We start from the raw sequence: 13,286 nt of genomic DNA, 5'->3' as shown, positions 1-13,286 counted from the left end.
GATAAATAGTATAATAATGATCAATAGTCAAGAAGGGGGAGAATATTCTAGAAATTTCTTCTTGGGAAGCTGCAAAGAATATAAGATCATAGTTATTTAATTACTGCTGTTATTGTCTACTCAGTCTGTTTAATTTACTTCACCTAGTTTGGCTGTGGAGGAAACAAAGGACAAAAATTTTGTTAATTAGGACCCAATCGATAAGTTATTAACATTTTCCTTATGTGGTTCTGAATTCTCTTTGAGGTTCACGTATCTTGTTTGAAAGGGATTAATATTATTATTATTTACAGGAAAGAATGACTTAGATGCTACATTTGTATGTACAGAAAGAAAAAGTAGAAATACCAAAAAAGATACAAAAATAAAATAATAAAATTTAGATTACCACTCACACAACAATTTTTACCTGGTTATTGTTAGAATAATTTCATAGACATAATGGAAAAACTGATATAATAAATGGAAGCAGATTATTTATAAGCTAAAGAGAAGCGCCAAAGAGAAATGAAATTACTGTTTGTATCTCCTCGCTCCTCACTTTTTTTTTTTTGCTGTGGAAGAAAAGAATTGGCAAAACACTCAATCATTGCTACATTAGAAAAGGGAGGGTTATATTAACATAGGGTAATGCTTCGGGGTGAAATGCAAATGAGAGATAAGTATCCATCCTGAGTACCTGCTAGGAAAGAAATGGAGCCTTTTGTTTGCATAGTCTGTCAACTGGTTGGATCAGACCAAAGGTACACATCAGGGCAGTATGAAGAGAAGACCGCAATTTCCTATGAATTTCCAAGTGTGGGGGGGCTTGTTTAGGTGGCGTCTGCCCCCCCCCATTGGGAGATAATTTTGCATTAAGGTTCTGAAAGAATTTCTCCACACCCTGAATCTCAGTATTCTGCTGGAAAGGGAAAATTATTTCATGTGAAAATCAGTCAGGAAATGTTCCTAAAATGTACAGAGTTTTGCATGTTGAACTGGAATTGGCAGCTTCTAAACAGTTGATGGTTCTCAATGGTTCTTTATTTATTTATTTATTTATTTTTACATAAGGAAATTTAAATTTAAGTTTCATGTGCAAAGCATAACCTTGAACCTCTTAATTTATAAACTACTCAAGAGACAGACTTATAGTAGTACTCTGTTATTTATACCTGTGGAAAGAATCTGGCATGTTAAGATTTTGAAACTTGGCAACCATTTAACTTTGATGGACCAGTAACATACATGAGGTTGTTTTCCCTCAGTGGTTCAAAGCTTTACATTAAGAAATTTGAATAATATTTCATGAGCAGATTATAACCTTTTCGCCCCTTAGTTAAAACCTCCTTTTTCTCCTCTATTTTCCTCTTCAAGCTGACATAGCCTCTGTGCATGTACAGAGTTCATGATTCGGCAGTCTATTGTACCATTTTTTAAAGTGCTGCACCTCTTGACAAAATTACCATCTGAATAAAGGAGGGGAAGGGGAAAGAGTAGATTTTAAAATAGGGTTAGATTTTACACAGAAACCCAGCAATTTACACTTCCACCAAACCAGCAACAAAAGTGGTGAAATTAAATTCTTTGGTCAGTTTAAATCCATTTCTTTAGCTTTTGTGTCCTGAGATATTTCTGACACCTCTTATTTCCTGTTCCTTGCTGCTTAGGAAGCAGGCTTATAAATCTTAAACTTTAAATATATAAAACTTCAATATCCAGGCAACCCAATATTTTTACCAGAAAGCTGCAAGAAAAGTTTGGTCAAATTAAACTCCTTAATGAAGTCATGGCACTAATTAGCCATGTTTACTGTACTATATAAACATCTCATACCCCAGGCAAAATAAATCTTGATTTGCCCCCTTTATCTACAGGGTTCGGGGTGAATTCGTAATTGCAAATGTTTTCGTTTGTTTGTTTGTTTTTAATTAATTTATTACAGCCATGGCAGACTAAATTCTCTGCCCCCTTATCTATGGGTAATATGGTCATAGAGCCAGAATTCATAAAATCCTTTGCATTCTCATTGATTTTCAGCCTTACCAATTCCAGACAAAATTTTCTGGCCCTTTATTTACAGGGATGGTCAAGGCTCATTCTGCTTGATTATGAATTTGTATGTGCTTGAACTGTTGGCTGGAGTTTTGCAGTTAAAAAAAATAGCTGACAATATGGTGGAAAAAATAACACCAGACATTCATTTTCAATGCATGATATACCATCTCTACCTCTTTCTGAATGGCACCTCAAACTCTTCATGCCAAACTTTAAAAATCTATCTTTCCATCCTTCTCCACCAAAGAGTAATGCTTGACTGAATTCAGGCCATTTCACTATACCACCAGGGTTTAAACTCACTTTTCAGTGCTTACAAACACATTTTCTCTCCCTCCTTTTTGCAAGTTTGGAAAGGGTTGGAAGGGATCTTGAGTAATCTAGTCCACCCCTTCTGAAATATGGGGATCTCAACACTATCACTGCCCTTAGGATACACATACATTTGAGTACAGACGCCTGACTGGGAAGGAAACACAGGCTATGCCCTATCACGGAAGCACATGTGTGTACTAAGGGAAAAATAAGGAAGGGGAAGATTAAAAGTACCAACGTTATATAGAAGCCTTTAGCAAACCTTAAGATTGGATAAAGATTGGGAAATGTTCAAGACTTTCATATGTGCTTAAGCTTTAACCCTTAATAGACAAAGTGATAAAAACTTATATAATCACTCCATATAAAAACAACAATGACACTCTTGTTCCAACTCTGAAAACCAATAATCTTTCCTTGCCAGAAAGCAGAGCTGGGCTGAATTTCAACCCATCACCACATCAGACACATTGCCTTTCACATAGCTCTAAAATGGGAGTTAGAAGGGACCCTGAGGTCATTTAGTCTAACCCTCTAAGATACAGGATTCACAAGATTTGAATGAAAATACCAACTTTATACAGAACCCTTGAGCAGATGAGTTGTTTTTTTCTTAAGAGACTGATATGGGGAGCCCAACAATAACCCTTCTGTCCAACACAATTGAAGTTAAAACTAGACTCAGATAGACAATTCCTGGCTATGAAAGCTCTACTTTTGACAAACAAATCACCTTTATTGGAATAGCTGTTCAATTTTCCTTTAGTCAATATTCATCTAGTCACTTGGAGAAAGACTCCCCTTTGGAGCCTCTCTCAATAACAAACATTTGCACACCTCATTCTCATATTTATAATGTTTAAGATTGATCGGTTCAACATTGTTTCTATACTAGAAATTTAAAGAAGTTGGCAGTTTTAACTATGCACACTTAAGAAGGCAGTCTATGGATGTTGTAGCCAATTTAAACACACCCCATAACATTCTAAACCTTGAGCACATCTCTTATCCACTTATAGCTGGAGTTTATGAAGTGAACATTTTCAAGTTTAAAATATTTTCAAGGCATTGAGCAAGCATTTATTTTCCTTCATCCTGCCCCCTCTTTTTACTTTTGGAAAGGAAAAAATGGCCTTCTACAGCCTCTTTAAAACAAACCTTTACACACTATCTATAGCAGACACAAGGAACAGACGCACATACACGTAACAGACAACACAGACAACATGTAACATGCAAACATTCTGAGGGGGGTACTGGTCTTCCAGGGTCAATTTTAAAGTGGAGATTCTCTGTATGTTAAAGGAACCTCCTGGTAGCCATTTCCCCTCATCTGGGTGGTCCATGGTAAAGCAGACCCAGTGTTTTTTTGCAAAGTTTTTGCAAGCGATTTCTGTCTAGCTTGTCCGCTCCAGGGATATCACTCCAACTTTGGAGGACAAATTGTAAAGGGGTTTCTCCCTCAAAGTCCCTACCAGAGCCAAGCTTCCACTGTGCTTTGCTCCGGTTGGGAGTTTGGGGTAGGAATTCCTTAGAAGATTGGGCGCCCATGTTTAACTCTCTGGCCTATTTATACTGCAGTGCGGGTAGAAGACCCTCCAATCCGGGACACTCTATACCTTAAACTCCTGAGTCTAAGACTCACTCAACAGACGATACCGTCTCCTGCCTACCTGTTGCGTGCACTTGCTAACTAGGTGGCTGGTGTGGCTAGATACCTAAGGACCCCCTCCTGGTCATTAATTGCCTAGGGTCCTGCAGCAACTTTCCTGCCTCTTACACACTAGGCTCAGATCCTACTGAACGCTTGCCTACGCAATGTCAGGTCGGAACTGAGGAATACAGAGTAGGAAAGGAACAGGCGCACTTGCATTCCCTGGTCACGGGTCCTACCCAACAAGGGTCGCCGTGGCAGGGGGGCGTCTTCACCTGAAGATTAAGAGCAGAGGAATACGGAATAAGGTTGGGTAGATTGCTCAGAACTCCTGCGCAGATTGGCAGGAGCGAGCTGGGTCCGTCCTTCTAGGGATTTCGTTTTAACGAAAGGACGGATCCCAAAAGGCTCCAATTCTTCTTTATCCCTTATGCCTTTACAGCTTAGCTGCAACTGGAGCCCAAGATAAGAAACAGAAAAGGAGAGAACAGTGAAGAGTGAAGTTTTAGATTTTTAGTTGCTGCAGTAATAGCCCACCTGAGTGTCCCTATTAACCTATTAATACTATACTCACTTCCGCCATCACACTCTGTTTCTGATGATTCCTTCTTGATTCTTGATTCCTTCTTGATTGGTTGTTTTAAGGCCGGCCTGATAAAACTTTGCTTCCTCTGGTTAGCCCCGCCAGAACTCCAGTTATTTCCAGACCCTGGGATCGCTGCAGGAGTGCTGCTCCTCCTGGCAAAATGCCTGGTGCGCGCTGGAGCATCATTCCCTCCTCGCCCCCAGAATCCGGGTAACCGAAAAGTCCCTCAAGTGGTCGCCATCTGATTTAGGCAAAAATCTGCCTTTATTCCCTTATTGGGTTCTCCATCGGTTGGAGAATATAACAGAGGCCAACCAGAGAAGTTTGAGAAGCAAAGCCTTTATTTTCGCTGTTGCAACAGGGTCCTTCCTCTCACACAGGAGAACAAGGAAGGAACCCCAAACAAAGATGTCTTGCCCTTAAAAAGAGATTTGAAATTGGTTTCAGCCCACCCCCCAGAAGCATCATCCATATGTCACAGAAGGGGTGTAGCCCAAGACCCCCCCTCCCTAGATTCATCATAGGTACATCATGAAAGGGGAGGTCTGGTGGCAGTAATCTGAGCACCCTGGACCCTGCCCCCTGCCCCCAAAACCTAATCAACAAAATTGAGAGATATTTACATTTCCCTGTTTCCCAGCCAAGTTAATCACACCCTTTTGTCTGGCAGTCAGGTATCAGGATGCCAGGGATTATCACTTTAATTCCTGAGACAATGAGAAGGTTCCCCCCACCCCACTTCTTCCTTGCAGAGGAACACCTGGTCAGAGAGAGTCAAAATGGTGTCAGTCAGGCCTGTTCTCCTGTGCTGCTTCAGACATGTTTCTGTACATTCATGTACATGTTTTATGAACAACTAGTGTATTTCAGCCCGTTCAATAACGGGCGCTAGAACATCCTGGGGTTTGGAGAAGCGCTTGCGCAGCGCTTCTCCGAACCCTGGGACCTGTCCTTACTGTCGGCGGCAGGGGGACAGGAACGGAGGAGGAGAAAGCGCTGCTTTCTCCTCCTCCGTTCCTCTCTCCCAGCCGCCGACAGCAAGGAGACATCCTGGGGTTTGGAGAAGCGCTTGTGCAGCGCTTCTCCGAACCCTGGGACCTGTCCTTGCTGTCGGCGGCAGGGGGACAGGAACGGAGGAGGAGAAAGCGCTGCTTTCTCCTCCTCCGTTCCTCTCTCCCAGCCGCCGACAGCAAGGAGACATCCTGGGGTTTGGAGAAGCGCTTGCGCAGCGCTTCTCCGAACCCTGGGACCTGTCCTTACTGTCGGCGGCAGGGGGACAGGAACGGAGGAGGAGAAAGCGCTGCTTTCTCCTCCTCCGTTCCTCTCTCCCAGCCGCCGACAGCAAGGAGACATCCTGGGGTTTGGAGAAGCGCTTGTGCAGCGCTTCTCCGAACCCTGGGACCTGTCCTTGCTGTCGGCGGCAGGGGGACAGGAACGGAGGAGGAGAAAGCGCTGCTTTCTCCTCCTCCGTTCCTCTCTCCCAGCCGCCGACAGCAAGGAGACATCCTGGGGTTTGGAGAAGCGCTTGCGCAGCGCTTCTCCGAACCCTGGGACCTGTCCTTACTGTCGGCGGCAGGGGGACAGGAACGGAGGAGGAGAAAGCGCTGCTTTCTCCTCCTCCGTTCCTCTCTCCCAGCCGCCGACAGGAAGCAGACATCCCGGGGTTCGGAGAAGCGCTTGCGCAGCGCTTCTCCGAACCCTGGGACCTGTCCTTGCTGTCGGCGGCAGGGGGACAGGAACGGAGGAGGAGAAAGCGCTGCTTTCTCCTCCTCCGTTCCTCTCTCCCAGCCGCCGACAGCAAGGAGACATCCTGGGGTTTGGAGAAGCGCTTGCGCAGCGCTTCTCCGAACCCTGGGACCTGTCCTTACTGTCGGCGGCAGGGGGACAGGAACGGAGGAGGAGAAAGCGCTGCTTTCTCCTCCTCCGTTCCTCTCTCCCAGCCGCCGACAGCAAGGAGACATCCTGGGGTTTGGAGAAGCGCTTGTGCAGCGCTTCTCCGAACCCTGGGACCTGTCCTTGCTGTCGGCGGCAGGGGGACAGGAACGGAGGAGGAGAAAGCGCTGCTTTCTCCTCCTCCGTTCCTCTCTCCCAGCCGCCGACAGCAAGGAGACATCCTGGGGTTTGGAGAAGCGCTTGCGCAGCGCTTCTCCGAACCCTGGGACCTGTCCTTACTGTCGGCGGCAGGGGGACAGGAACGGAGGAGGAGAAAGCGCTGCTTTCTCCTCCTCCGTTCCTCTCTCCCAGCCGCCGACAGCAAGGAGACATCCTGGGGTTTGGAGAAGCGCTTGTGCAGCGCTTCTCCGAACCCTGGGACCTGTCCTTGCTGTCGGCGGCAGGGGGACAGGAACGGAGGAGGAGAAAGCGCTGCTTTCTCCTCCTCCGTTCCTCTCTCCCAGCCGCCGACAGCAAGGAGACATCCTGGGGTTTGGAGAAGCGCTTGCGCAGCGCTTCTCCGAACCCTGGGACCTGTCCTTACTGTCGGCGGCAGGGGGACAGGAACGGAGGAGGAGAAAGCGCTGCTTTCTCCTCCTCCGTTCCTCTCTCCCAGCCGCCGACAGGAAGCAGACATCCCGGGGTTCGGAGAAGCGCTTGCGCAGCGCTTCTCCGAACCCTGGGACCTGTCCTTGCTGTCGGCGGCAGGGGGACAGGAACGGAGGAGGAGAAAGCGCTGCTTTCTCCTCCTCCGTTCCTCTCTCCCAGCCGCCGACAGCAAGGAGACATCCTGGGGTTTGGAGAAGCGCTTGCGCAGCGCTTCTCCGAACCCTGGGACCTGTCCTTACTGTCGGCGGCAGGGGGACAGGAACGGAGGAGGAGAAAGCGCTGCTTTCTCCTCCTCCGTTCCTCTCTCCCAGCCGCCGACAGCAAGGAGACATCCTGGGGTTTGGAGAAGCGCTTGTGCAGCGCTTCTCCGAACCCTGGGACCTGTCCTTGCTGTCGGCGGCAGGGGGACAGGAACGGAGGAGGAGAAAGCGCTGCTTTCTCCTCCTCCGTTCCTCTCTCCCAGCCGCCGACAGCAAGGAGACATCCTGGGGTTTGGAGAAGCGCTTGCGCAGCGCTTCTCCGAACCCTGGGACCTGTCCTTACTGTCGGCGGCAGGGGGACAGGAACGGAGGAGGAGAAAGCGCTGCTTTCTCCTCCTCCGTTCCTCTCTCCCAGCCGCCGACAGGAAGCAGACATCCCGGGGTTCGGAGAAGCGCTTGCGCAGCGCTTCTCCGAACCCTGGGACCCGTCCTTACTGTCGGCGGCAGGGGGACAGGAACGGAGGAGGAGAAAGCGCTGCTTTCTCCTCCTCCGTTCCTCTCTCCCAGCCGCCGACAGGAAGCAGACATCCCGGGGTTCGGAGAAGCGCTTGCGCAGCGCTTCTCCGAACCCTGGGACCCGTCCTTACTGTCGGCGGCAGGGGGACAGGAACGGAGGAGGAGAAAGCGGCGCTTTCTCCTCCTTCCTTCCTCTCCCCCAGCCGCCGACAGGAAGGACGCGCGCACTCTCCCCCCCCCCGCCTCCTCCAACCGCCGCTCCTCACGGCCAGGGAGGGTTGTGAGGAGGCCTTCGCCGGCCTCCACCCCGGCGGGAGCGGCGGTTGGAGGAGGCAGAGTGGGGGGAGAGTGCGCGCGCGCGCAGTCTCTGCTGTCCAATCCCTGTATCCCTGGGGCACATGCGCAGTGACCCAGGGACACACGGGACATCTGGACGCAGGGACAACATGGACATTATTATATAGGATTATTATATATATATATATGACCTCAAAATTCTTATAACAGTGGTTTGTCTGTTTCCTATGCATTTTGTCACCTCTTATCACCTCCAAATTTTGCACGATGGTTGCTGAGATGAAGGAGAAGTTTTTTTGTCTATGTTTGGATACAGTTGGACACCATTTTGAACAAAGATGGCGGACTACCCCCTTGAAACGCACTGATTTTCACCAAATTTTGGGTAACATTTTTTTACCAAAATTTTAATCAAATTTAGCGGAATGGTTCCTGAGATCAAGGATAAGCTTTTCGCCTATATTTGGATACAGTTGACCAACATGTTGATGCAAAATTGCACCGATTTTAACCATTATTTCAAATCTGCCTTTTGATTTTTGTTTGCTTCGTTTTTTTTATAATAATCAATGCCTGGTGTGAGGAGAATAAAGCTCTCGGTTACAAGTTTAGGGTGCAGCAATATCCCTACTTACCTGGGACTGGAGTAAGCCTCACTGAATTCAGCAGCACTTGCTTCTGAGTAGACACAATCAGGAATGCACCGTTAAGTGAGATTTCCAATGATCCGGAATTTTAACCAAACTCACTTTTTCCAGTTATATTTCCAATGGTTGTAAGGGATGACCAAGGAAAGAGGCTAATCCAAAGTGAGTATAGACTACGGTCAACAGGGCCGGCCCTCTCCTTAGCCAGAGCGAGGCAGCCACCTCAGGCAGCCGATTTGAGATGTCGTGAGAGGGCAGCAAAATATTTAGTCCATTATTATTGTACTTTTATAGTTGGGGAGAGGTTATTGTGGGGTTTTCTATGCACTCTGACTTGTCAGGTGTTATTTACTGGTCCGCCTCAGGCAACAGATTGTATTGACCTACCAATTGTTGAGCTCTTCACATCCTGCATGCTGGGTTTCTTCTAAGGCAACTTTTAAACCATATCCTTCTGTCCCTCAAAGAATTTTGGCCAATGTCGTTTTACCCAGTGTTGTTTTTGTTTCTTTCTAGAAAAAGAAGTTCCGGGGGGAAATCACTAGGAACACCTTCCTCGTTCTCTTAGAATGGCAATGGCACCCCCCAGCGAGGTGCCAGAACAGAGTTCCGGCAAGTTATGGCCGAGAAACAGTTCCAATTTCACGTTACCCTTAAACTACAGTTCCCAGAATTCTTTGAGGGAAAGTATGTGCTCCAAATATAATCTAAAGCTACAGTGTGTGCACGGCCTAAAAGTGGGCCTGGGGGGGGGGCTTTTTCTTCCACCCAGGAGCCGCATTCCCTCACATTCAAAAGTGGGTGGTGCAAATGATGTGACCTTTATGTGCAGTAGGGGTCAGACATGCAGCTATCATAAGGTTGTGTTTGTTTGGTTTTACACACATCCACCCAGGAAAGCAAGAGGCGTTACCACCATTCAAAAGGGCACCTGCCAGCCACTCAAAAGCATGCAAGGAAGGGTCCTGAGAGGAGGGGTGAGAGAACCACAGGAAGGCTTACCAGAGGACTAGGGGGTCACAATGGATAGATTAGAGCCGAAAGCTTATATTGGTCTACTAAGTGGGTGCATCAGCTATAGCTGTAGATTAGCATGGCATCTGCCAATGTAGTGCCCACCAGGTGCATGAAACTTTCATCAGCCTCACCAAGTCCAAAACACCTGGAGGGGCAGCAAAAGTTGGACTGGTTGGCAGACAGCTAATTGCACAGAGTTTCATTTGAAATAAAAATAAAAATGGAGGCTATTTTCATTCAGGCGTATGTAATGCCAGCCCGACTGAAAGAGAAACCTGCTAGCAGAAATGGTGTTTCCTCCTGACAAGGAATAGAATCTTTCATTTCTTAAACACTGCCTTACACCTTTTTTCAGTTCTGCATTCTTACAGCGAGGTCATTTTCAGTGAGGGGATCTTCCATGCTGTACCAAGGAAGAGTGGGGAGGTCTCAGTAGCATACTCTCCAAGTGTCCCTATTTTCCAGGGACAGTCCTGTAATTATAGAAGCCATCCCAGTTTCTGATTTGACCCCAAAATGTCCCACTTTTCCTTCGGACATCCTTATTTTCATCGGAGAAATATTAGACAGTATGGAGTTATATGCGACGCCGAAGCCAAACAAATAAGTACCGGTAACTATACAGTATAACCTTTAGAAGACATCTGAAGGCAGCCCTGTATAGTTTTATTATGTTTTCATATGCATTGGAAGCCACTCAGAGTGGCTGGGGCAACCCAGTCGGATGGGTGCGGTATAAATAATAGTAATAATAATTTTATTATTATGGAGTAGGACATCCCTATTTTCATTGGAGAAAAGTTGGAAGGTTTGGAATTAGGCCCCTGCCTGAGCGTCCTCACCAAAGGTCGCTGGGACCCCTGCCCACCCACCGAGAAGTTTCTCAACTGGTGCACAGCTGACCTGAGAATAATCTACCCCTTCATACCCTCCATCCAGGCCAGCAAAAGACATTATTGGACATATTCCAGCCAGGCAAAGAAAAGTTAGTGATGAGTGTGGCCTGAGCAGGTGTGTCCCTATGGAGCAGATGCTTTACCAGGTGAACCTCCGCCTGCCACAAGTCAGTGGCACACTTTTCTGCCAAGGAGGAAATTGAAGTTAAGAAGTGAAGAGGCAAATAAGGAACCCTGACTAAGTGGATGCAAAATAACCAGTTGAGCCGTGGGAGGGAGGGCACTTCAATCCTGATGCGCAAGGGGAAATGTTCAGAGGCGCAAATGCTCCTGCAGGTCTGGTGAGAAGAAGACATCTTCGCCCACCCACTTCCTTTGCAACTGATCAGCCTGGGTATGGCGGAGAGAGCTGCCTTATCTCTGCTTTGCTCTGCCCTCTTGTCGATTTGGAAAGGCAGAGCTGATGAGTCCCCCCGCCCCATCCTTTTTAGAAGTATAAAAGGAAGTTAGACAAGTGAGGAAGAGAGAGAGAAAATAGCATCTTCCCCCCCCCCACATATTACCACAAGCCTCAGGGGGTGGGGGGGTGGAGAGAAATTAACCAGCCCTGCTGGGAAACAGTCAGCCAAAGAAACCCCAAAGAGAGGGAAACCAGCAGCTTGAGAGGAAACGGCTGCTCACCACCAGCACAAAATGAGGTTTCAGGGTTTTGTTCTGAGTTTTCAGCATGATAAACAAGTCAAAGCGGGTGCCACAGGGCCTTTGAGGTCAGGGCTACATGGTGTGTACATGTACCCCCCCCCCATATCATGCTATGCTACTTATCACCCAGCAATCGCAATGCTCTGAGAATCTCAGCCGTTTCTTACAAAGAAAAAAGGTTGCTAGTCCTCAAGGCGTTAAAAAAATAAAAAAATAAATGGCAAGTCCTCAGGGCTGAAAACACACTACTTATATAAAGCAGTCCTCAACCATTTTTTTGTGGGCAGGGGGATGCTGAGGACATAACCAGAATCACAGAATTGTAGAGTAGGCAGGGACCACCCAGGGCAACTCCCTGCAATGCAGGAATCCTTTGCCGAACATGCAGCTCAAACTCACAACCATGAGATTAAGATAAAAAAAATCCTTCAGTAGCACCTTAAAGACCAACTAAGTTTTTATTTTGGTATGAGCTTTCGTGTGCATGCACACTTCTTCAGATACACTTATTCTATCTGAAGAAGTGTGCATGCACACGAAAGCTCATACCAAAATAAAAACTTAGTTGGTCTTTAAGGTGCTACTGAAGGAATTTTTTTATTTTGCTACGACTCAGACCAACACGGCTACCTACCTGTAATGAGATTAAGAGTCTCCTACTTTGCTAAGTGAGCTATCCAGCAACTAACCTAATAAACGTTTGCTTCAGGGGCTATTTTATTTTATATTATTACACTTGTATCCCAACTTTTCCCCAAAGAATTCAAGGTGGCATACATACTTCTCTCCCTCTCCGATTCCTCCTGACAACAACCTTGTGAGGTAGGCTAGGCTGAGAAACAGTGACTGACACAAAGTCACCCAGTGAGCTTCATGGCTGAGTGAGGATTTGAGCCCTGGACTCCCAAGGTCTTGGCTATGACTCAAACCAATACTCCACACTGGCTCCCTATGTACATTAGTAGTAGCTTGAAATGCAGTGAGGTGTTATGCTACTTATCAGCTGGCAATCACAATGGTGTGAGAATCTCAGCTTTTAAAAATACAGTACAATGACTCACTGGAGGGGGGAAAATGTGCTTTAATGCAAGAGTTCTCTGGCACTGGAAGCAAATTGCACTTGGAGAGGGTGGGGAGAGGAGAGAATAGTAGAATTTTAGAGTTGGAAGTGACCCAAAGGGTCATCTGTGCAATGAAGGAATATGTGGTGCAACTATTGTGATTTAAAGGCATTTGCAAAAGTGTTCCTATGGGCTGATCCACACATGCACACATTCATCGCCCAAGAACTACAAGCTGAGTGTAGTGACGAAGCTTGATCTCAGATCTAAAAAACACTGAATTTTTTTCTCTCTCCAAAGGTTTCTGCAATTGGAGGGGTAGGTGGGGCTTGTCAACCTAGGAAGGCAGCCAGGAGGGAAAACTCTTGATCCTAAACTTCCGCTGCCTTGCAGGGTATAGCTTCCAGGAGCTATTGGGGGTGTGGCACGGATGTGACAATTTGCAAGTGGCCAGTGTTTCACGGGAGACTGACCAAGAGGAGGAATAAATGGCTTTGATTTAGGAATCAAGCCCTGGGTGATTCGTTGGCGCCACCTGGTGGTGACAGAAGGCAAAATAAGAAAAGGCATTCATGTAGGGTTCTCAAAGAGGGTGTTCCTAACAGTGAACTGGTATCTTCTTCAGAACCCACCGTAAACCGTGTGACAGTGATTTGCTTTAAATATTGAATTTTAATTTGTTGTAGTCTCGGACTAGGACCTGGGATACCATGGCTCAAACCCCACCCCCCACCCCAAATCCAGAAAACTCACTAAATGACCTTGGGGGAGACACTGCCTCTCAGCCAAACCTACCTCACAGGGTTGTTGTGAGGAT

The sequence above is a fragment of the Zootoca vivipara genome, chromosome 6, assembly GCF_963506605.1.
Source record: "Zootoca vivipara chromosome 6, rZooViv1.1, whole genome shotgun sequence".
Classification (NCBI taxonomy): Eukaryota; Metazoa; Chordata; class Lepidosauria; order Squamata; family Lacertidae; genus Zootoca; species Zootoca vivipara.
Note: the sequence above shows the minus strand (reverse complement) of the source record.